Source organism: Rana temporaria, chromosome 1, assembly GCF_905171775.1.
Source record: "Rana temporaria chromosome 1, aRanTem1.1, whole genome shotgun sequence".
Taxonomy (NCBI): Eukaryota; Metazoa; Chordata; class Amphibia; order Anura; family Ranidae; genus Rana; species Rana temporaria.
The window spans coordinates 441,956,529-441,979,970 of NC_053489.1; the positions used below are offsets into that span (position 1 = coordinate 441,956,529).

A 23,442-nucleotide genomic window follows, 5' to 3' on the forward strand; every position below is an offset into this window, starting at 1 on the left:
TGAATTGCCCATTAAAGTGGAAGTAAACCCTCCTATCTTTTCCAGCCAAGGAAGCTTCCATCTTGGTCTCTGTTTAATCTTCAACTGCCATGATGCTGCACATGTGATCAGTTATGACACCAGCCATTGGAGGATTTGACAGTTTGGTTGAGAGCACAACCAATGTGACCGTTGGCATTCTCGGCATTTCGGGAATGTAACTGTTTTTTTAAACCTGTTAAACTGATGGGTTTACTTCCATTTTAAAAGATAAAGTAACAACCAGCCTTTTAACCTCTTGACCACCGCCCCATGTCAAAAAGACGTCCTCTTTTTAAAGTTGAATATCTCGATAACGGCAGCAGCTGCTGCCACAACCGAGATATTCATCTTTTCAGGGGGCGGTGGTGTACACGATAACGGCGGTCTCCGCGGCGGATTCGCCGCGAGATCGCCGTTATCGGTGGCGGGAGAGGGCCCCCCCCCCTCCCGCCACTCTCCCGCGCCCTCCGCCGCTTACCGGAGCCGTCGGTAGCGGCGGAGGGGATCGGATGTGTCCGGCAGCTGAGCGGGGACGGGACTGAAGGAGAAATCTCCTTCACCCGTCCTCATAGCTCTGCTGGGCGGAAGTGACGTCAAAACGTCAGTCCCGCCCAGCCTCTTAAAGAAACATTTTTTTTTTTGTCATTTGAAAAAATGACATTTTTTTTTTGCATTTAAGTCTAATTATGAGATCTGAGGTCTTTTTGACCCCAGATCTCATATTTAAGAGGACCTGTCATGCTTTTTTCTATTACAAGGGATGTTTACATTCCTTGTAATAGGAATACAAGTGATCAATTTTTTTTTTTTTTTTTTTTTCAGTGTAAAAAATTATAAAACTAAATAAAAATAAATAAGAAAACCCCAAAAAAAATTTTTAAAGCGCCCCGTCCCGACGAGCTCGCGCGCAGAAGCAAACGCATACGCGAGTAGCGCCCGCATATGAAAACGGTATTCAAACCACACAAGTGAGGTATCGCCGCGATCGTTAGAGTGAGAGCAATAATTCTAGCCCTAGACCTACTCTGCAACTCAAAAAATGCAACCTGTAGAATTTTTTAAACGTCGCCTATCGAGATTTTTAAGGGTAAAAGTTTGACGCCATGCCACGAGCGGGCGCAATTTTTAAGCGTGACATGTTGGGTATCATTTTACTCGGCGTAACATTATCTTTCACAAGATATAAAAAAATTGGGCAAAATGTATTGTTGTCTTATTTTTTAATTCAAAAAAGTGATTTTTATCCAAAAAAAGTGCGCTTGTAAGACCGCTGCGCAAATACGGTGTGACAAAAAGTATTGCAATGACTGCCATTTTATTCCCTAGGATGTCTGCTAAAAAAAATATATAATGTTTGGGGGTTCTGATTAATTTTCTAGCAAAAAAATTGTGATTTTCACATGAAGGAGAGAAGTGCCAGAATTTACCTGGTGGGCAAGTGGTTAAAGTAATATTCACTTCCACTACAGGAATTTCCCCCACAGTACTTTTTGTGCTACATATCCTTTGAGATGCAGCACAGTGAGGAGCTCAACTTCCCATCATTCTGATTTCTCCTCCTGTCAACATTCTTATCAGCACATGAACGGATTGGCTCTTCGTTCTGCATCTTCCTAACGCACTTCAGCCCTGCTGTACAGGGACTGCAGGAGACTAGGGCTACAACTAATGAATATTTTCATAATCGATTAGTTGGCCGATTATTTCAATTAATTGGATAATAACCATAAAGTGTGGTAAATAGTTTAGTTAATATGTTGGGTATAAAAAAAGAATTTTATGCTTAAATATCTCTATGCAGTGTGGTAAATATAAATAACCAACTATATGGTTAGGGAACAACAACTGTAATCCACTGAGCTACAAAAACAATGTCTTCCTTCAAAAAAATACATTTTTAGAACATTCATTTTGATTTTCTAATCGTTGGTGTGGTCAAATCGACGTTGTTTTCGACCACAGTGACAGGAAGCCGAATAGAAACTTCTTGGTCAAATGAATTTTCAGACCGTGTATATGTGTTTTTTGTTCAGAAATGACATTAATTTTAAAGCTGAATGTTAAAAGCAAGTAAAATTTTTAAACTACATTCTTTCATTTAGCAAATGTACAAAGATTTTTGCTGCATGTTTTTCACTTTGATTTTGCTGCGATTCACGTTTTGCATTTTAAATGCTTTTTTTTTTTTTTTTGGGCAGATTAAAAAACCCAAATTGCTGAAAAAAATCACTACATGCTTTTCTGCAGCTTCTCTATTGAAGTCTATTAAAGGGGTTGTAAAGACAAAAATATTTTCCTCTTAAATTAAAGTCTGACAGTAGCTGATAAAGTAAAAAGTAATGTTTTGCATTATAACTAACTAGTTTGATACCTGTTGAAATTGAGCTGTTTTATTCACCTCCAGCACTCCTGAATCATTATTCTCACTGACTTCCTGGTTTGCGGTGCGCATTCATTCTTGCTACATCACCGCCTAATGGGAACTACAGTTCCCATTAGGCTTAGCCTCCATGCCTGTGAGGGATAAGAGAGCATCTTCACGCAGGGCTGTAGTCATAGGGAGGGGGTGAGCACATTCTGCTTTCCACCATGCAAAACGGCTCAGATGCTGGTGGAAAGCAAGAAGAGGAGAGACAGGAAATGGCATTTTCAAACCTGGATAATTGTATTTTGGAGGTCAAAAGGAAAAATGAGGTAAGTGATATTTAAATGCTCTTGCTTACAGCAATCAATTGATCTAATAAAAAACAAACCTTTAGTGTTCCTTTAAACCAAAAAAAGCACCGTCTTGCATTGAAAAGAGGTCATCGACTCCTTCCAAATAAATACACCCAGAAGTAGGATATATGGGCATTATCACTAGGAGTCGGACATGAAAAGCTATATGAAGGGTGGAGGGGAGATGAAATAAAAGATTTCTAAAGTACATGTTATGCTTACCTGGGCAGTCCTGATTCTCCTCTTCTGGGGTCCCCTATTGACACTTTTGGCTCCTCCTGCATTTAGAGTGCCCCAATAGCAGGCTGAAAAGTATAGTACAAAGTGCCCCTAAAGCAAGGTAAAAAAAAAATCTGATCTTGGAACCACTCACTTACTGCCAAGGACTATATGTCCCATGAGGCATTACACCTCACACATTCACAAGTTCTCAGGGACTTACTGACATGGATGATGTACTGAGCTGTATGTGTGCTGCACTGTGTATACTGACATGTTTGGACGATGTAGTGAGCTGTATGTGTGCTACACTGTATTTCCTGATATGTAAACAAATAATGCATTCTGTATGCAGGCCAACTAATCGATTTATGAAAATAGTTGTTACGGCCAAACAAGAGACCGATTAGCAGGTCAAATGTAGGTACGTTTCTTGCATTTAAAAAGTACATTTAATGATATATTAGGCCTTGTTCACATGGGTGGTGATCCTTGTATAGCGTAAATGGGGTGATTTTTGCAGCAACTCTAATTTCCATGTGCTACAGACAGCTCATTAAGGACGAAGTGCCTGCACGAACAAAGCTGCTTTGCCCAATGTGACAGGCGTGTGTGTAATTGTCCTCGAACGCAGACAGTGTTTAATCACTCGCACCAACAAATCTGTCGCATTAGGGCAACTTCAAAGAGCTTTCTGTATGCAGCACCTGAAAGTTGGAGACACTGCAGAAAAAACTGTCCGTTCACACTTTATGGGCATCTTAACCCATGTGAATCAATACCTTAAGACCCCTTTCACACTGGGGCGCTTTGGCGTTAAAAGAAAAAAAAAGACTGTAAAGCGCCTGAAAGAAGCCTCATCTGCAATCCCAATGTGAAAGCCAGAGTGCTTTCAGAGCCCTTTCACACTGCCAGCGCCCAAAAAACGCTAATAAAGCACCGCTAAGACCCCTTTCACACTGGGGCATTTTTCAGGCGATTCGGCATTAAAGAAAGCTCCCTCAATGGGAAGGCTCCTAAAGCGCTGCAAAGAAGCTGCTTGCTGGAATTTTTTTTACGCTCTGCCAGCGCAGCGCCTCAGTGTGAAACAAAATGAACAAAGGATAAATCCAAAGCTGTATAACATCCAAAAATTCATGCAACACTGCAATCAATGGTAGAAAGTGGACATAGCTTTTTTGTCCCCTATGTCCACTTTCTACCATTGATTGCAGTGTTGCATGAATTTTTGGATGTTATACAGCTTTGGATTTTATCCTTTGTTCATTTTGTTTCAAATAAATCGCCTATCAGAGTGCGGCAGTCCAGGAGCATTTCTTTTTTCCACGGATCAGCGCAGAGTCTGCACCTGTCAGTACTACAGGGCGGGAGCACAGCATAGGTCGCAGGGCTTGGAGCGGTACTCTTTTTTCCATTTTCAGTGTGAAAGCACTCGGGCTTTCACATTGGGATTGCAGATGCAGCTTCTTTCAGGCACGTTGCAGGCGCTTTTTTAGCGCTAAAGCACCTAAAAAACGCCACAGTGTGAAAGGGGTCTATCGATTACAGAGATGCATTTAGGTTTTGTGTTTTTCATAGTTTCCTAGAATTCAGCTTTAATTACAGATTAATCCTTGTACTATCAGAATATAGATTTTTAAAGAAATAATTGAAAAAAAAGCAACTGATTTATATGTAAACATTTTATTTCTCCCTATTGTTTATTTATATATATATATATATATATATATATATATATATATATATATATATATATATATTAATTATATGTGTGTGTGTGTGTGTGTATGTCCGTGGTTTTTATCCTCTCCGTGTTTCTGTGTCTGTTGGCTATAAGTGGGTGGGTCTGTTAAAACAAAATAAAAAATGGATGTATATTTTATAATTCTGCGCAGTAGTATCTTACTACTACATTTTGATCTGATAAAGAAATGATCAACATAAGGTTTGTGTCCTAGCGTAGGCAGCTGTCACACACAAACACAATAGCAAGGAGGACATTAACCAACCAGCCTGTTTTTGGTCTGTAAGAGGAAACCAGAGCACAGCTAGAAAACCCACACAAGAAAAACTCCAAGCGCCTTGTTAGAACCCATATCCACAGTGTTTGAATTCTAATCACACTTTAACATGTTGCATAAAAAGTATACACTTTCTTATCAGTTAACTAAATCGTAATTTTTTAAAGTTGCTTACATAATTTAAAACATGAATATCCCATCGCTATGGACTTTTTTCAACATGCACTTTGGCACAGTTCTACAAATGAGTCAATATTGAAATTGTGGAGAATGTGCCAGGAGGTCTGCTCGGCCAACCATAGCTTGCCAGAGGCAGTCTGCTGCAGAATAGCCTCAAAATCATTTCATTGGGCTACTGTGCCTTTGTAACACTGCATGATCACACTTTATTAGATTGGACATATTTCATTACATTTAAATAGGAGGCCCTGTAACCATTCTAATTTGATTTCTCCTAAAAGCATACCATGTTCTATGTGGCTGCATTTTATTTAATTTCCCTAATGAATTTTTGAACAATTGATTTAGCTCCCTTTTTGAGTGTTTGTCAGTTCAGCCTTTGTTTTGTTAATATAAATATTTAGTCTGTGATAAAGTTGTATGATCTGTACTAAATGATGCATAACGAATAATAAGTATTGTGCTGTTTTTATAGAAGATGTGGTAGGGTTAACTAAGACTAAGCACATTAATATTTGGTGGTCTAACATAAAATTCTATTTCTTTAGGAAGCATGTGGTGAGCTTATAATGTTAGTCAAAACCTATATGCAGGCAGCCATTGCTGAGTGCTGACTTCTGCTTCTAAAAATACTAGTTACCTGGCTGTCAAACTAGAATCTAGTTCTTTTTTTTTTTTTTTCCTTGATCTCTAGATTGTGTTCAGGGTGGATTTGAATTAACCACTTTAATATCAGGCACTTAACCCCCTTGCTGCCCAAGCCAATTTTCAGCTTTCTGCACTGTCGCAGTTTAAATCACAATTGCGCGGTCATGCTACACTGTACCAGTGACGCAATAAGGTGAGGGATGTGTTGGCAGCAGGTGAGTGGATGCCCGCTAACAGAGAGGGACAAGTAAATAATGCGCAAAGGTACACAAAACTCTGATATCAAAACCAGCATATATAAATGTAAGAGCAAAGGGGATGGATCAAAAGTCAAGGAATGATAGTTAAAATAAACTGATCAGATAGTCTGTGGTTGATATGTAGTGGGTGCACACTTCCAGGGCTCATGAATATTATTTCTAATATAGAGACTAATAAACATGTTATTCTGGAACAAATTTATTCCATGCTAACCCCCATCAATTTTTCTAATGACGCCAAACTTTCTGGCAAATCACGCTACACGCTATGTGGAAAATTCAAACAACTAGAAAGACTAATACAAACCACCAACCAACAATGGTGGGACAAATTCTTTTTATCACAATACATAGACATCAAAGTCTCTCCTAGAGGCTTAAGGGTGATGAAAGAATGCCCCACATTCCTGGATAGCGAGAGCTCAAAGCAATGGGCTAGTATTGCCGAATTCTGCACAGCAATTCTACTTCACCAATGATACCCTCCACATGCTCTCATACTACTAATGACCCCACCTCATCTCCTAACAACCTGCATACGGATAAGGCAGACCAGGAACCTTCCAATTCCGGAACTACCTCTACCGCAACAGACAATATTTCCACGATATCACCTCCATCATCATCTTTTTTAGTGCCCAGCCCTCCCCCCAGCCTCAGTCTCACGAAAAAGAAAGCTCACAGGCCAACTTTATCCGCAGAGCAACTAATTTCTGCCTGACACATAATTACTTCACCTTTGATGGAACCTTTTACCAGCAGATTCAGGGGACTGCTATGGGGGCTAACTTTGCCCCCTCATACGCCAATCTTGCGATGGGCTTTTGGGAGAACCATCACATTTTTAACAATAACCCCTATACATCCAATATCGTTTTTTTCGGAAGGTATATCGACGATATCCTAATCATCTGGGATGGCCCCACTGACTCCATCAAACCATTTGTGGAACATTGTAACAACAATACCTACGGTTTGTCATTCACCTCCATCTCCAACCCTTCCACCATGGCCTTCTTGGACCTTGAGCTAAGACATGAAGATAAAACCATCTGTGCAAAAAGTTACACCAAACCCACGGCCGGTAACTCTTACCTGCACTATAAGAGTTGCCATTTGCCCAACTGGACTAACAACATCCCCAAAGGACAGTTTTGTCGGCTCAGACAAAACTGCACTAAAGACTCTGATTACATCACTCTCAGCCAAAACCTTAAACAGAAGTTCCGAGACAAACAATACCCGGAACACCTGATAGAGGATGCTTTCAACCACTATCTACATAAAAAAAATAAAAAAAAACAAGAAAAATACAGACGACTGCTCCACCAGGTTCGTGACCACCTTCCACCAAAAACACAAAAATATGGAAGCAATTATTTCCAAACATTGGAATATCCTGCTCCAAGATCCTCATCTAAAACCGATTCTTCCTGCTCGTCCTAAAGTGATCTACAGAAGAGCCCCAAATTTGAAAAACAAAATTGCCCCCAGCAAATTAAAATACACCCCAAACCTACCCGCTGTGCCCTGTCTTATACCCCTTGTTGGCATGTACCAATGCCGTAAACCGAAGTGCAAAACATGTCACTTTTTAATTGCTCTTCGGATTTCGTTGTGTATGCCCTCACCTGTCCATGCGGCCTGCTGTATGTGGGCCGTACCATTCGACCCCTAAGACAAAGGTTCGGGGAACATCGAAGAAACATAGAGGGTGGCACTGACCCCCATAGTGTGCCAAAACACTTCACCACTACACACCAGAAATCGACCATAGGACTCAAAGTATGGGTTATAGAACAAATCAGCAACACCCTTACCTCGGCAGAAAGATTAAAAAAACTATGCGCCAGAGAAACATACTGGATCTACACTTTAGACGCCCTTTCTCCCGGTGGCATCAATGAAAGCATAGAGATTGCCACCATTCTATAAACCTGTCTCCTATGAATACACCCTCATACATTTGTCTCTCCAGATATATGCCTATGGGCGTACACACGCTCCTTACATGATTATATACATATATATACATATATTCTCTCATATATGGGTATACTTGTCTTTAGAAATATTGTTAGAAGACTCCTTGCACTAAAAAAAAGAGTTTACAGGGTATCTTTATTGGTAGTTTTTATCATCATATACTTTTTTATCATCATATACTTTTTTATCATCATATACTTTTTTATCATCATATACTTTTTTATCATCATATACTTTTTTATCATCATATACTTTTTATCATCATATACCTTTTTTATCATCATATACCTTTTATTATCATATACTCTTTATATTTATATTTATATTGTGTGTGTGTGTATATGTGTATATATATATATATATATATATATATATATATATATATATATATATATATATATATATATGTATATATATATATATATGTGTGTATATATATATATATATTTATATTTATATATATATATATATATATATATATATATATATATATATATATATATATATATATATATATATATATATATATATATATATATATATTTTGTTGTTCAACCTTTATTGAACATTCACTGAATATATATAATCATAATAATCTTTTTACAGGATGTTTTTTATGAGATCTTATATCCATATACTGCATGTATACTGTGTGTATTCTATGGATTATATGTCACCACTCGCCCCCCCCCTCCCCTTAATTAATTAAATCTCCCCCCCCCCTTTTTTTCCCCAGCGACTTCTAGCTCGCATTGGTCATACGTGCACAAAGGTATATATCAGTGCTTCACGTTACCCATAACCACCACTCCTCATCAACTAAACCTGCTACATACTAATATATACATTTTAGTTATATCATTTTTTAGTTCAAAACTTTCCAGCACCCTCCAGGACCTTATACCTTTTTTCCCCCTTTTTTTCCTATTCCCTTCAATTTCCTTATTAGCCTATAACCATTGTTCTAAGCCTATCATCTGTTCACAGTGTCCCCCTGTTTAAGCTGCATCACTTGCGGCTTAAACACTACTACTGTTATCATTTACACCGTATATCTTTATACAACTGCATCACTTGCGGCTTAAACACCACTACTGTTATCATTTACACTTTATATCTTTATAATTTTAAACAGCTCCCCCCCCCCCCCAAACCTCCGCCTTCATATATTTTTCTGTATTCAGCCAATCCACTCGCTGCTTCGATACTCAAACGCGTCGCACAGTAGTGACGTCATCCGCCCTCGCCAGCTCCTCACGTGCGCTCCAGACCTCGGGTTGAGAAGCACCTCCATTCCCATGGACGCCCATCGCTTGATGAAGCAGTGACCTCCCCGCACAGCGCTCCCTCTGACTGGCAAAGGAAGTTCCTTCATCGGATGACAGCTCACCTTTCCTAAAAAGAAACCTTTACATGCCTGCCTTATACTACTCAAATGTGAGTGTAATGACCACATGTTCTTGTTTTTATTAATTAAATTGTCTTAAGTTACACCCAGAGGCGCCTCTCTCCTTGCTTTTTTTTGCCCGCTAACAGACGCTGAAATTACAGGTGCTCTTTAAATGTACAGACTTATTCTTGCTGGTAGTTAGAATATATAATACTTGCAAACAAAATTAAGGTTTCCTATTTAGAATAATAAGCGTTCAGGTTAGTAAAACGGCAATATCCGAACCGATTTTAGGTGAATTGGTTAATCGCACAATTGAAATACTCAAATTATTTTATTTAATTAAAACAATAACATTAAATATTCTTGTATTTGCTTAACCACCCTGGCGGTATTCCCGAGTCTGGCTTGGGGTGGAGTCCACAGGCATGGTTTACTTACCTTGTCCCTGGATCCTGCGATGCCGCCGCGCTGTGTGAGCGAGCGGTGTCCTCCTCGCTCGATTCACAGTGCCTGCAGAGATTGGCGCCAAATTTAAAAAGGTAAATAAACACAATACATACAGTATACTGTAATCTTATAGATTACAGTACTGTATGTAAAAAATGCACACCCCCCTTGTCCCTAGAGGTCTGCCCAGTGTCCTACATGCACTTTTATAAAATAAAAATTGTTCTTTCTGCCTGGAAACTGGAGATTGTCCATAGCAACCAAAAAGTGTCCCTTTATGTCAAAAGTGGTTTTAGACTAGCTAGAAAACAGTGATAATAAATTAGAATCACTTGCAGAATTGAGCGATAGCGATTTGTGGGGAAATTCGTCATCAAAAATTAAAAGTAATAATTTTTATTATTATATTATTTGTTATAATTATTTATATTTATTTATTGTATTATAATTTATGATTTTGTGTTTCAAATTTTATCATACCCGGGATGTCTACTAGACTCTCTTGTTTCATTTCCATGAAAAATAATGGTACCGCTTTCAGCACCTAAAATCTAAATTAATCATACCGCCAGAGAGGTTTAACATCAATGTTTAGTAACTTAAGTGCATTAACAAAATCTTTTGAAAAAACAAAAGAGCTTAAAGTGGATGTAAACCTGAAAAAGCATTTTTAAATGAAGACTTCTACCTGGTACAGTAGAGAATGTCAATTCATCTGTGCCCAGTCTTGCCTTGTAGAGTTAATCCAGCTCTGAGCAATCCTCTTGTTGTTTTTTTTAGTAAGATTAAAAAAAGGATAAGTTTGTGTCACCACATGCCCCACTGCTGTGACTGACATCTGATTTCTTTATCTCATGCCTGGCATGAGAGAGAGGGTGTTGCGATTCCAGCTTCACATGCCTCCTTTCTTCTCCAGCTCCCCCAGGATTGGCTAATCCACGCCTCCGCATGATTGGGCATGTTGAATTCATGTGGTGCCTTTCCTGAGTTTTGACTGGATGTAACTCAAAACTCAAGAACAGGAGAGTGTAGAGGTGGGCGGGGAGTCTTGTGACATCACGACTTCGCCCACCGAGCTCCGGCAAAGAGACCAACCACCGATTCCAGAGTTTTGTGGTGCTCCTACAGCTGAAGGGGGTGACCTTTTGCAAGGTAGGGATACATGCAGGAGTCTTGCATGTATATAAACATTTGTACTCTGAGTCTCTGCGTGAGACGTGAGTAATGAACGTGGGGGGGGGGGGGGCGAACGAGCAGCCGATATTGATGCTGACAGCCAAGGAGCCCTCACAGAGCCGGTGCGTTGCCTGGGGGATGACGTCACACTGCGCGACTGCATTTATATTGGGTGAATGGTGGGTTTACATCCACTTTAAACTGAATATATCAGATGGGTCCACATAAAAAAAAAACTTCAAGCATGCATCTTTGTTTGCAGTGCTTGCATTTTTCACATATACCTGCTCCTGCATAGGCAGAGGAGAGTTCACAAGGTTTATAAGCTGCTTAGGTTTCACTGTCATTTTTACTGCTTGCCCTTCCTCCTCACACTTAGAGCCCGGTACAGATGCATTTCTCTTTAAACAGTCAATACAGTTTGTAGTGTACATAGATTTGAAAATGGGATAAAGCAATATTCCTGAACCGTTTTATCTCATGGTTACTGTGAAATTCGGTGAATGCATCAATGCAGTGCATGTTAGCTCAGCTTGCAGATCTTGGATTCATTGAATGAGTTTACCAAAAAATTTAATATTGCAGAATATACAGCCTCCTTATATATAACTAAGCTCCATTCCATGCTGAATAAACTAAATTAATTATGTCTCTTAAACAGAAAACTATCTTTAGATAGATTTTCACTCCAAAAGCATTTTATTAAAACAAATTTGACAAAAATGTAAAAAATCTAAAATCTTCTTTATATATATATATATATATATATATATATATATATATATATATATATATAATTAACTTGTCACTATTAAGGGCTGCCACACTGACAAGTAATCTGTCAGGTGACCCAATGCACGTTAACATGCTTGTACTAATGTACTGCAGAAGTGTTATCTGGCCTAAATCTTATGTGCAGAAGCGATGTCAATATTGTCCATCTGTTGTATTCTTCACTATGGAGATATAATTCAAAAGAAAAATGTGTGCAAGGATCGCATTTGTTATTGCCTTGTAGTTCTTTCATCAAAATGTACGGTAGTTGCTTTTAGGCTAAAATTTTGGACCAATTGTCTTTTATTGAAAGTCCTATCCTGTGATTTAAAGTCCAACTTTTCCTTAAAATAGACGCACTTCAAATGAAAATAGCCATTGCCCAGCATTTCTTAAAAATTGTCTATACCTTCCTTAGGTGACTTGACTAAACTTGTGCTTAGTAAACCTAAGTGCAGGGGTTCCAGTGTGAATGATGCCTTCCTTTGCCAGTGAAATACTCCATATCCGTGGCGGCTGGCGCACCAATTTTTTTTGTGGGAGGGGGGGGGGAGGGCGCAAACGAAAAAAAAAATCAGTTGCAGCCTCACTGTGCCCATCAGTTGCAGCCTCACTGTGCCCATCAGTTGCAGCCTCACTGTGCCCATCAAACGCTGCCACTGTGCCCATCAATTGTCGCCACTGTGCCATGCCAAATGCAGCCACTGTGCCCATCAATTGTCGCCACTGTGCCATTCCAAACACAGCCACTGTGCCCATTAATTTATCGCCACTGTGCCCTAACAAACAGACACTATGCCATTAATTGTCGCCACTGTGCCCATCAGTTGTCACCACTGTGCCATGCCAAACGCAGCCACTGTGCCCATCAATTGTCGCCACTGTGCCCATCAATTGTCGCCAGTTTGCCCCCCCACCGCCTGGTACTTACCATTCTCGGTCAGCCATCCTCGGATCTTCCTCCGCGATCCCTCAAAGTAGTCCCGCCCAACCTGATGGGCTGAGATGCCTGTCAGTGTTAACCAGGGAACACACACCCCCTGCGTCCCCTGGTTAACTATTTGGAAGCCTATCAGAGCCGCTGACTCTGATAGACACTACCAAGGCCAACCAGCTGCCGTTATTTAGATGGGCGGCGCTCACCAGGGGGCCGGCCATCTGAATAGTGGACAGCTGCGACAATACATAGATTCATGCAATACATGAATCTGTCATTTTTTCAGTGGCGACGCTCCTGCAACCTCTATGGACGCACCGCCACTGCTCCATATACACAACCCTTTACCCGCAGTTGATTCGGGTGAAGGCAAAAAAAAGCCCTATGAAGCATGGTCCAGTTTGCTGCAGTGGGGGAATAAAATTCCATCCTGGTCCCCCAGGAGCTAATCGGATATTCCCCGGATCAAATATCCCTGGTGTTACCTATAAATATTAATATCCAATTATATTTTGTATATTTTAGGAATGCATCCATTCCTCTTTTTATAAAGCAATCTACTGAGCTGGCCAGAACTAGTTCTTGAAGTTGTCTATTCCACATCTCTTTTTCTTTAGCTGTAAAGAGTGCCGCTTGACTTTTTGACCTAGACGTGAATAAGTCTACACCAAGTTCACTATATGGAGCACTTATGAATTTTTGCATGTTGATCATATCCCCCCTTGATCTCCTCTTAAGAGAGAATACATTCAGTTCCTCTAATCTTTCCTCCATACCTCTTATCAGTTTGGTTGCCCTTCTCTGCACTTTCTCCAGTTTTCCAATATTCTGTTAAACATTAGTGCTTGAGCATTAATTAATTTTAATGACCAGAATAAATTATTTATTCTGGAAAACAAAATTAATGTCCATGAGCTTGACGCCTGTAAAAATTCCTTTTAAAGCTTATAAAAGTAGATGCTTTACGGCTTCATGTACACTTAAACTACTTTGACTGCCGGCTGTGGGGAAAACCCAAAACGGCTGCTGGTCAAAACATTTCTATGTTCGGGAGAGGGAGGTTAGGGGAGGTTGAACCTCCCTTAACAGCAGCAGCTCCTAAATGATCTGAAATACCCTTATGTGTACATGGACACATAGGCTTTTATGGAGTTGAGTTTAGGAGCTTTGGGGAAAAAAATGACAACAGCTCCTAAACTCAAGTTTAGGAACAGCTAGTGTACATGGGGCCTTACAAGCATCCAGGCTTCACTTTTGCAAAAACGCTGCTGGCTTCTAGGAGAGTTCAATTAACATCCAGTTTAACGCTTGAAGGTTCTGTTTATTTCAGTTCAGCTTCCAGGAAGCTCTGATATGCTCTTCTGGAGGGTTGTTCTTCCTCAGACCATAAGGTTTTGTTGTTGTGCAGCTTCCTCCATCTTTTCTTCTCTGAGACAGAAAGGTAGTAGGAGGTTGGCAGATGGGCATTGGGAATACCTGGCGTGCAGTTTGCACTTTAAAAGGAAGAGGATGGCCTGATGAACTACAACCTGAATAAAAAGACAGAATCTTTTAGACCTGTAGGCTGTGTTCATTGTATGCAGTGTAGTCCAGAAGCTTTCATTTGTATGGTGATTGCATTGATGAACATGTGGTAAAATGACAATGAAGATGGTAACCTTTTATGCTTTCAGTCTGTGTGAGAACTTCCTCTATGTTGCATTTTTTTTCTTTCAATATTATTTTTTTATTATTAAAGGGAAGTGGAATATTGTTGGTATGAATCGGACGTCTGTAAAATGAATGTGATTGCTACTGGGAAGTGAGTGACCATATTTTTAGGTTATTTTATGTGACGTTCACATGTTCTCTGTGGGTTTTGTTATAGTGCTTGCCTGATCCAAGAACATGCGTTACGTCAATGTAATTGAGACTTTTGGCAAATTGAGTACAGGAAGCTGAAATCTGCAAGTTAGGCTGGACCTTTAGTTGCACAAACACTGAGTAGGATAACACTTGAGATTAACATTCCTGGAAGATGAGAGGATTCCTAGTTCTCTGCTTGATGATGCAGAGGCTGACTTCACACATTATTGTAGCTTCAGGATAAGAATCGGTCCAAAGTGCTTGTATGAGCAATGAAATTACCCTGCTCCTGTTTTCCACCACTGAAACCACCTTCGCTCCTTACTGAAAAATGAATACATAGATTTTTATGTGAACGAACATACAGTACAATCTCTCAACGTTATTGTGGTATGAGATTACATGGTTTCCTATAATTTATTCTTAAGGGTAAGGCTGATGGAAAGTCCCTGCTACAAATCGCTAATGGCAGAGATTTAAAAGTAGCTAGTCATTTGATCACTAGAGTCGCTGGTGATTTTCTACAGTATTGAGTTATGCTCTGCTACAAATCGTACTCCATTGATTTGTAGCAAAGTATAACAGTTGCTGCAGCATTTCACTTTAAGAGTCATTGTCACTTAACGATTTTTCTGCTGAGCCGAAACACTGATGAATCTCAATGGCTAAAGGGGTTGTAAAGCTTTGCGGTTTTTCACCTTAATGCATCCTAATGCGTTAAGGTGAAAAAAACATCCGATGCTTACAAGCCCCCCCCAGACCCCCGGTTTACTTACCTGTGCTCTCAAAAGTCCACCATCGTGAACGCGCTGGCTTCTCACCCCTGTCTTCTCGGCTGTTCTTGGCCCTTCTTTGGAGATTGATAGCAGCACAGCCATTGGCTCCCGCTGCTGTCAATCTAATCAATGATGCTGCTCGCTGGGGCCGTGTGATGCACTTGGCGGCTATGGCCGCCACTGTATCACACGGGAGCGTGCCTGCAAGATAACCCCCTTGGGAGAGCGCTTTCCAGAACTGGGGTTAGTTCTTGCGGGGAGGAGCTGAGACAGCCGCAGAGGGACCCCAGAAGACCAGGATCGGGGTCACTCTGTGCAAAATGAGCTACACAGTGGAGGTAAGTATGACATGTTTTTTATTTAGCCACTTGGCGCCCAGAGGATGTCATATGACGTCCTGGGCTTTGTGGTTCTTTGAGGGGCTATATCTGAATGATGCCTGAAGTTACAGGCATCATTCAGATATCGGCATTTTCAACCGGCAATTCCCTACACCATAGAAATTGATCATAGCGGCTGTTTCACCGCTCGATCGTTTCTACGGGCGGCAAAAGTGTGTGTCCCCCCCCCCCCCTCCTGCCGCCCTCCAGTGCTTCTACTGACTGGCCTGTGCGATCGGTGAGTCAGTGACAGGAACTGCCGGCCCCCGGATGTAGATCATAGAGATTTTCGGCAGACCAGATGGTCGCCAAAGTCTCTATGATCGTCGGAGGCCTGGGCGCGATGTTATGACGTCACGCCCGGCCTCTGCATTAAAAAAAACGGCGCCGCTTCGGCTGTGAAGCGGTGGTCGTTTTTTTTTTTTTTTTTTTTTATCCTTTACGGTGAGATGTGTGGTCTTATTGACCCCATATCTCATCGTAAAGAGGTCCTGTCATGCCATATTCCTATTACAAGGAATGTTTACATTCCTTGTAATAGGAATAAAAGTGACCCAATTTTTTTTTTAAAAGGTCAAAATATAAAAAAAAAAAGTAAAATTAACAATAATATATATATTTTTTTTAAAGTGCCCCTGTCCCTCGGTAGCTCGCGCGCATAAGCGAACGCATACGTAAGACCCGCCCACATATGAAAATGTTGTTCAAACCACACATGTGAGGTGTCGCCGCGAACGTAAGAGCGAGAGCAATAATTCTAGCCTTAGAACTTCTCTAACTCAAAACATGTAACCAGAATTTGTTTTTAAAGCGTCGCCTATGGAGATTTTTAAGTACCGAAGTTTGGCGTCATTCCACGAGCGTGTGCAATTTTGAAGCGTGACATGTTGGGTATCTATTTACTCGGTGTAACTTCATCTTTCACATTATACAAGAAAATTGGGCTAACTTTACTGTTTTTTTTTTATTTGTTTTTAAGCATGAAACAGTTTAAAAAAAAAAAAAAAGTTGCAATGACTGCCATTGTATTCTCTAGGGCATGGGTCTTCAAACTACGGCCCTCCAGTTGTTCAGGAACTACAATTCCCATCATGCCTAGTCATGTCTGTGAATGTCAGTGTGTTACAATGCCTCATGGGATGTGTACTTCCGCAACAGCTGGAGGGCCGTAGTTTGAGGATCCCTGCTCTAGGGTCTCTGCTAAAAAAAACATAGTGTTCGGGGGTTCTATGTAATTTTATAGCAAAAAAAGATGATCTTTACATGTAGAAACGAAGTGTCAGAATTGGCCCGAAGTGGTTAAAAAAAAAAAAAAACGTTTACAACCCCTTTAGGTGACAGAGCGACAAATTGCTTTAAAAATTTCACTATTCGTGAACCAACAGAAAATCGTTATGAGTTTTTTTAGGCAGGCCATAGATGATGCAATTTTCTTTCTGCAACGACAGGTTGCAGGAAAGAAACCCAAGTTGATCTATCGATATTGAGAGTCGGCGTGCCCACACAAGGGTAGAATCATGGATGTCCCTGCTGAACAAGCTTAAATTTGAACCATTTCTGGCTTTAGCGGCAAATCGCTGTAACAAAATGAGGGGGGATGGGAATTGCTGCAAAAAAATCGCAGCCTTATTGTGATCCAGATAGTATTAAATATATCTCCCAGATCAGCTAAACCTAGATTTTATATCTTTTAGTCAGGTAAATGAAAACTGATTTACACCATATAACACGGATTATTGTATTCTCAGTGTTAATTATACAGAACCCTGTAAAAAACACACAAAAAAAACGAAGTGATGTGGCTTGTTTTTGTAAAAAAAAATATCTTAACAGTAGAATGGGGAGTGTTTAAAAAATAAATAAAACGCGATTCTGACAAAGTGGCTGAAATTCAATAGCCGTACTGTCATAAACAGTGATCTGGCAAAATCTAATTGACATTAAATTGATTGTAAAGTAAAAAAAAAAAAAAACCTGTTCTACTTGCCTCCTCTGTGCAGTTGGTTTTGCACAGAGCAGCCTGGATCCTCCTATTTTTGGGTCCCTCTTCGCTGCTCCCGGCTCCTCCCTCCTGTCGAGTGCCCCCACAGCAAGCAGCTTGCTATGGGGGGCACCTGAGCTGAGCCTCAGCTCTGTGTGTCCATTCAGACATGGAGCCCGGCACTGCCCCCTCTCTCCCTTGATTGGCTAACTGACTTTGTTTGACCGCCGCCGGAGCCAATGGCACAGTAAAATTGGGGGGGGACGTGGCCCCCTCAGACCCCACCCTGGAGACGCCCCCGATGGAGAGATCTCCATTGTATTTAGGCAGCTGCGGCTGCTCGTTCTGCCTAAGGATTTGTTCACATGGGTGCTGAGGCCCGTTTTTTTTCTGTGTCACTAGCCAGCAGGTCCTGCATGCCGGAATAGGAATATGGCACAAGTAGTGTAACCCTGGCTTGTATATGCCTATTCCTATATATGAGAACTCCGCAAAAAGTCCTTAACCACTTAAGACCCGGACCAAAATGCAGGTAAAGGACCCGGCCAGTTTTTGAGATTCGGCACTGCGTCGCTTTAACTGACAATTGCGCGGTCGTGCGACGTGGCTCCCAAAGCTTCCTTGTGGTGGTATTTGATCACCTCTGCGGTTTTTATTTTTTGCGCTATAAACAAAAATAGAGCGACTATTTTGAAAAAAAAAATCAATATTTTTTCTTTTTTGCTATAATAAATATCCCCCAAAAATATATAAAAAAAAGGTTTTTTTCCTCAGTTTAGGCCGATATGTATTCTTCTTCTACCTATTTTTGGTAAAAAAAAATCGCAATAAGCGTTTATCGATTGGTTTGCGCAAAATGTATAGTGTTTACAAAATAGCGGATAGTTTTATTGGATTTTTATTAAAAAAAGTTTTTACTACTAATGGCGGCGATCAGCGATTTTTTTTCATGACTGCGACATTGTGGCGGACACATGGGACAATTTTGACACATTTTTGGGACAATTGTCATTTTCGCAGCAAAAAATGCTATAAAAATGCATTGTTTACTGTGAAAATGACAATTGCAGTTTGGGAGTTAACCACTAGGGGGCGCTGAAGGGGTTAAGTGTGACCTCATATGTGTTTCTAACGGTAGCGGGGCTGGACGTGTGACATCATTAATCGTGTTTCTCTGTATCAGGTAACACACAATCAATGACCGCGCCACAGTGAAGAACGGGGAAGCTGTGTTTACACACAGCTCTCCTCATTCTTCAGCTCCGGGGACCGATCGCGGGACTCCAGTGGCGATCGGGTCACAGAGCTTCGGACCAGATCACGCCCGCGGCCCACGGCTGGGCATTTAAAGAGGACGTACAGGTACGTGCTTGTGCACAGCCGTGCCATTCTGCCGATGTATATGTGCAGGAGGCGGTCCTTAAGTGGTTAAACAGTCCCTCAAGATAAGTCCATATAGCACAGTAGGGATCAGTTCTTGTTGACTGCAAAAACACCTTCATGCAGGATCTCTGGGAGACTGAAGAAATCTCTATAATGGCAAATAAGAACCGCAGAGCACGCAATATAAGTGTAGTGGATGTCAATCATTTATTATGGAAAATTACAAATGGCAACTCGCTTAAAAACTGTTAACCACTTCCCGACGGCCGTACGACTATTGACGGCCGCAGGGTGGTTCTACTTCTCTGGGGTGCCGTCAATTGACGTCCGCCCCTTTCCACGTTCCCCGCGCGCGCTCCCGAGCGCGCAGCGGGGAACTGCTGTGCTGGTCGTGTCCCTTGGACACAGCCAATCACAGATCGCCGTGAACGGCCAATCGGAGTGGCCGTTTGCTAGGCGATCTGTGCGGCCAATGAGAGATGATCTCATATGTTTACATATCATATTTACAGATCATTTCTCATTGCCGGTGACTTGTCCTCAATGTTCCCCTAACGGGGAAGTTCCTTCACTGACTGCGCAGGCGCAAACTTCCCGACGGAAATCCCCGAACCTCGCCCGGCATCCAGGCTCATTCTTTAACATCCCCGTGGATTGGAGGATGTTAAAAAAAAAAAAGAGCCAGGAGGCCGAGCGAGCCGTCCGAGCGCAGCGAGCCGTCCGAGCGCAGTGAGGCCGACTGGCCACTTACCTCGAAATCCACGTCGCACCTGGATGCCGGCCGCGGTTCGGGGATTTCCGTCAGCAAGTTTGCGCCTGCGCAGTCAGTGAAGGAACTTTCCCGATAGCTGGAACCGTCTCAGCACATCAGTTTGCGCATGCGCTGGAACTTCCACGATAGCTGGAACCAGCACGGCAGATTCTCACACAGCGGTGCTGTCAGGGAGAGAGGAGACCGATCTGTGTCTCTTGTACATAGAGAGACAGATCGGTCACCCCCCCCCCCCCCACACAGGACACTATATAGGACACACATTTAACCCCTTCCTCACCCCCTAGTGTTAACCCCTTCCCTGCCAGTCACATTTATACAGTAATTGGTGCATATTTATAGCACTGATTGCAGTATAAATGTGAATGGTGCCAAAAATGTGTCCGATGTGTCCGCCATAATGTCGCAGTCGCAATAAAAATCGCAGATCGCGCCCATTACTAGTAAAAAAAAAATATAATAATAATTCTGTCCCTTATTTTGTAGGCGCTATAACTTTTGCGCAAACCAGTCGCTTATTGCGATTTTTTTTTTTTTTTTTTTTACTAAAAATATGTAGAATACGTATCGGCCTAGACTGAGGATGATAAAAAAAAAATAAAAAAAAAAATTGAGCTATTTATTAGAGCAACAAGTAAAAATTTTATTTTTTTCCAAAATTGTCGCTCTATTTTTGTTTATAGCGCAAAACCGCAGAGGTGATCAAATACCACCAAAAGAAAGCTCTATTTGTGGGAAAAAAAGGACGTCAATTTTGTTTGGGAGCCACGTCGCACGACCGCGCAATTGTCAGTTAAAGCGACGCAGTGCCGAATCGCAAAAAGTCCTCTGGGCAGGAAGGGGGTTTAAGTGCCCAGTAAGGAAGTGGTTAAAATATGCTCATCAACATGGATGGGGATCTCAGCAAGGTAAAGCACCAGGATCCAGTCCATAACAGCCCACAGAGCTGGTAGCTGACTAGGCCTGGAAAATCGAAGACACCATGGTGGCGCCAACCTAAGCGCAAAAAAATGGCAGCTCGATTTTAATGCGAGATGAACGGTAGGTGTCATAGGTAATGGTGGGTCTGCTGTGCAGTAACCTCTATGTCAGGAGTCTGCAATCACTGCTGCGGTCCAGGCTGTATACAGTGTCTGTGGTAGGCCGGAAACTAGAAAGCGGAGGATCTGTGGAATGCAAGCAAGCTGAAAATTACATCACATGTCGAGGGGTGTCCAGGGAGGTGTGGCTATACGTTTCAAAGCATCCCGGCTCTTTGTCAAGCCTATTTACTCTAAAGATTGAACACTAAGCAGGGTCAAGAAAAATCATCCAAAGGCCGGTGTGTGGGCTTTTGATTCTGTTTGACATAAACTCTTCACTGAAGAGCGATTCAAGAGGTTCTGGGAAAAACTTTTAAACTCCCATTCTCCGTGGCCTAAATGAAGACATTGGAATATATACTCCACTTCCTGGTCTCTGGAGGGTCACTCTTGGGGAGTGGAGGATCACTCTTCAGAACGATTTCAACAGGTGCGTATGCACACAACTGTATGCTTAAGGCTGTCCATACAAATTCCGAAAGCATTTTCCTTTGAAAATCTTTCCTAAGAATTTTCGTTCTAATTTCTAATCCTTACTGGGCCGGAGCAACAGCACATTTTTTGCGTGGCCAACGAATTTGCATGATTGGACATGTTGGGAATTTTTGGAAAAACAACTGATTTTCTAATCAAGGATGGGAGAATCTTAAAAGAGAAATATATTTGAAATAGAAATACGCATGAGCACAAGAAAAGATTACCGGCTACGAAAATGTATTTTCTATAGCAACATGAGGTGGGATTGAAGGCTTTGTTTGTGAAATTTCGAAATCCAATTGTGAAACCATCAGATCACAAAACTTCTGATTTTTAAAAGAAAGTTTGTTTGAAATTCGACCCATGTATGGCATAAGATGGCTGCGGCTCAAATGCTTCCTCAGTTAAGAGTAGCCATTAAGGCCTGGTTCACACCTATACATTTTTTTTTTGTACGTTTTCAGTTTTGAAGAAACACACTACAGTCCATTTAACATGGTTTCCTATGTGCCATGTTCACATCTATGCATTTTATGGAGAGGGCCAGGAACTTTTTTTTTTTTGGGTCCAGCGACTTCAATGGATGAAAAACTTGTATTGAAAAATGCAAAATGCGACTGGAATATGCAAACTACATAGGTGTGAACCAGGCCGAAGTCTTTAATAAGCATATTTTATCTGTTTTTCTATGCGAGTTGCCATTTATAATTAATTTTCAGTAATAAATGTTTGACATCCACTGCACTTGAATTCACTGTTCTTATTTGCTGCATGCAGGAAGCCTGTTCAAGTTTATTAGGAAGCACTGGCAGCACAGATGCAACAACTTTTCCTAATGTGAGCAGCCCCAAACGCACATTCTCTAGTAATAAAAAAAACTATACATCAGACCTAAGAGGGACAACTAATGCCTCGTACACACAATGAGCTCATGGGACAAATTGTCCGTCCGTCTCTTTTTTTTTTTTTTTTTGCATTCTAGTCTCAATGAAGTTTACTAAAGTTATGAAAATTCTTGTGCGACAGAATAGACATTTGGAAGTGATGTAATGTGTTGCAGTGTATTTATGTTGTATTTTATGGTTCAATACGTTTTTTTTGCCGAAATGATGTTAAACGTACAACAATGTCAAAGGCACCTAGATTGCCCACGCAGGGGCTAGAACTAGCACATAAGAAACATAAAAATAAATACAACATAAACAGAGGAGCGCTGCATACGTAATTTGGGGTAACCCCCATAAGTGCAGGAATAACCAGGACAAAAAAATGCATTAACCCTGCATTAAGATCGTCTTTGATTGCTAACAGATTCCCAAAAGGGCTTGGAGCCCTGGTAAGAGAAGCAAAACTGAGGGAGAAATAAGAGGGGGAGAATAAGAAAAAGTGGGGTAGGGGGAAGAGAGAGAAGGGGCACGGGATCACCCAGAAAACCAGTCGGAGCCGATCCATACTAGCCAGAAGGGGTTCAGGGAAGGCATATGCCAGCCATGGCTCACAAACTCGAAGGATCATGGCATGCGTGTCTGAGTATACTAGACCAGTGTTTCTCAACTCCAGTCCTCAAGGCGCACCAACGGGTCATGTTTTCAGGATTTCCCTTAGTTGAAACGGCTGTGGTAGTTACTAAGGCAGTGAAACTGATGAAATCACCTGTGCTAAATAATGGAAAGCCTGAAAACATGACCTGTTGGGGCGCCTTGAGGACTGGAGTTGAGAAACACTGTACTAGACATTTGTTCATTGACCATCATGGAAGTCGAGCGTTTTTTTACTTCCTAAAACAGGACTGTTTGTTCTTTTTTTCCATGCTTGAGTGATCGTCCTTTTTGGCCACTATAAACAGGTTGCCAATTTCTGTTGACGCGCAAACAAACCCAGATAGGGCAATGTAATGGTGAAAATTTGGCCTCTTTACGGACATTCAAACATAGAAAACAACAAACCAAACACTCGGAACCAGAAA

General features: G+C 41.3%; 1 protein-coding gene across 11 annotated transcripts in view; it reads left to right on the plus strand.

The window, feature by feature from the left end:
• Nucleotides 1-23,442, plus strand: part of PTPN13 (protein tyrosine phosphatase non-receptor type 13) — a 350,570-nt gene that overhangs the window by 134,362 nt on the left and 192,766 nt on the right. The gene's annotated exons all lie outside the window — the stretch shown is intronic.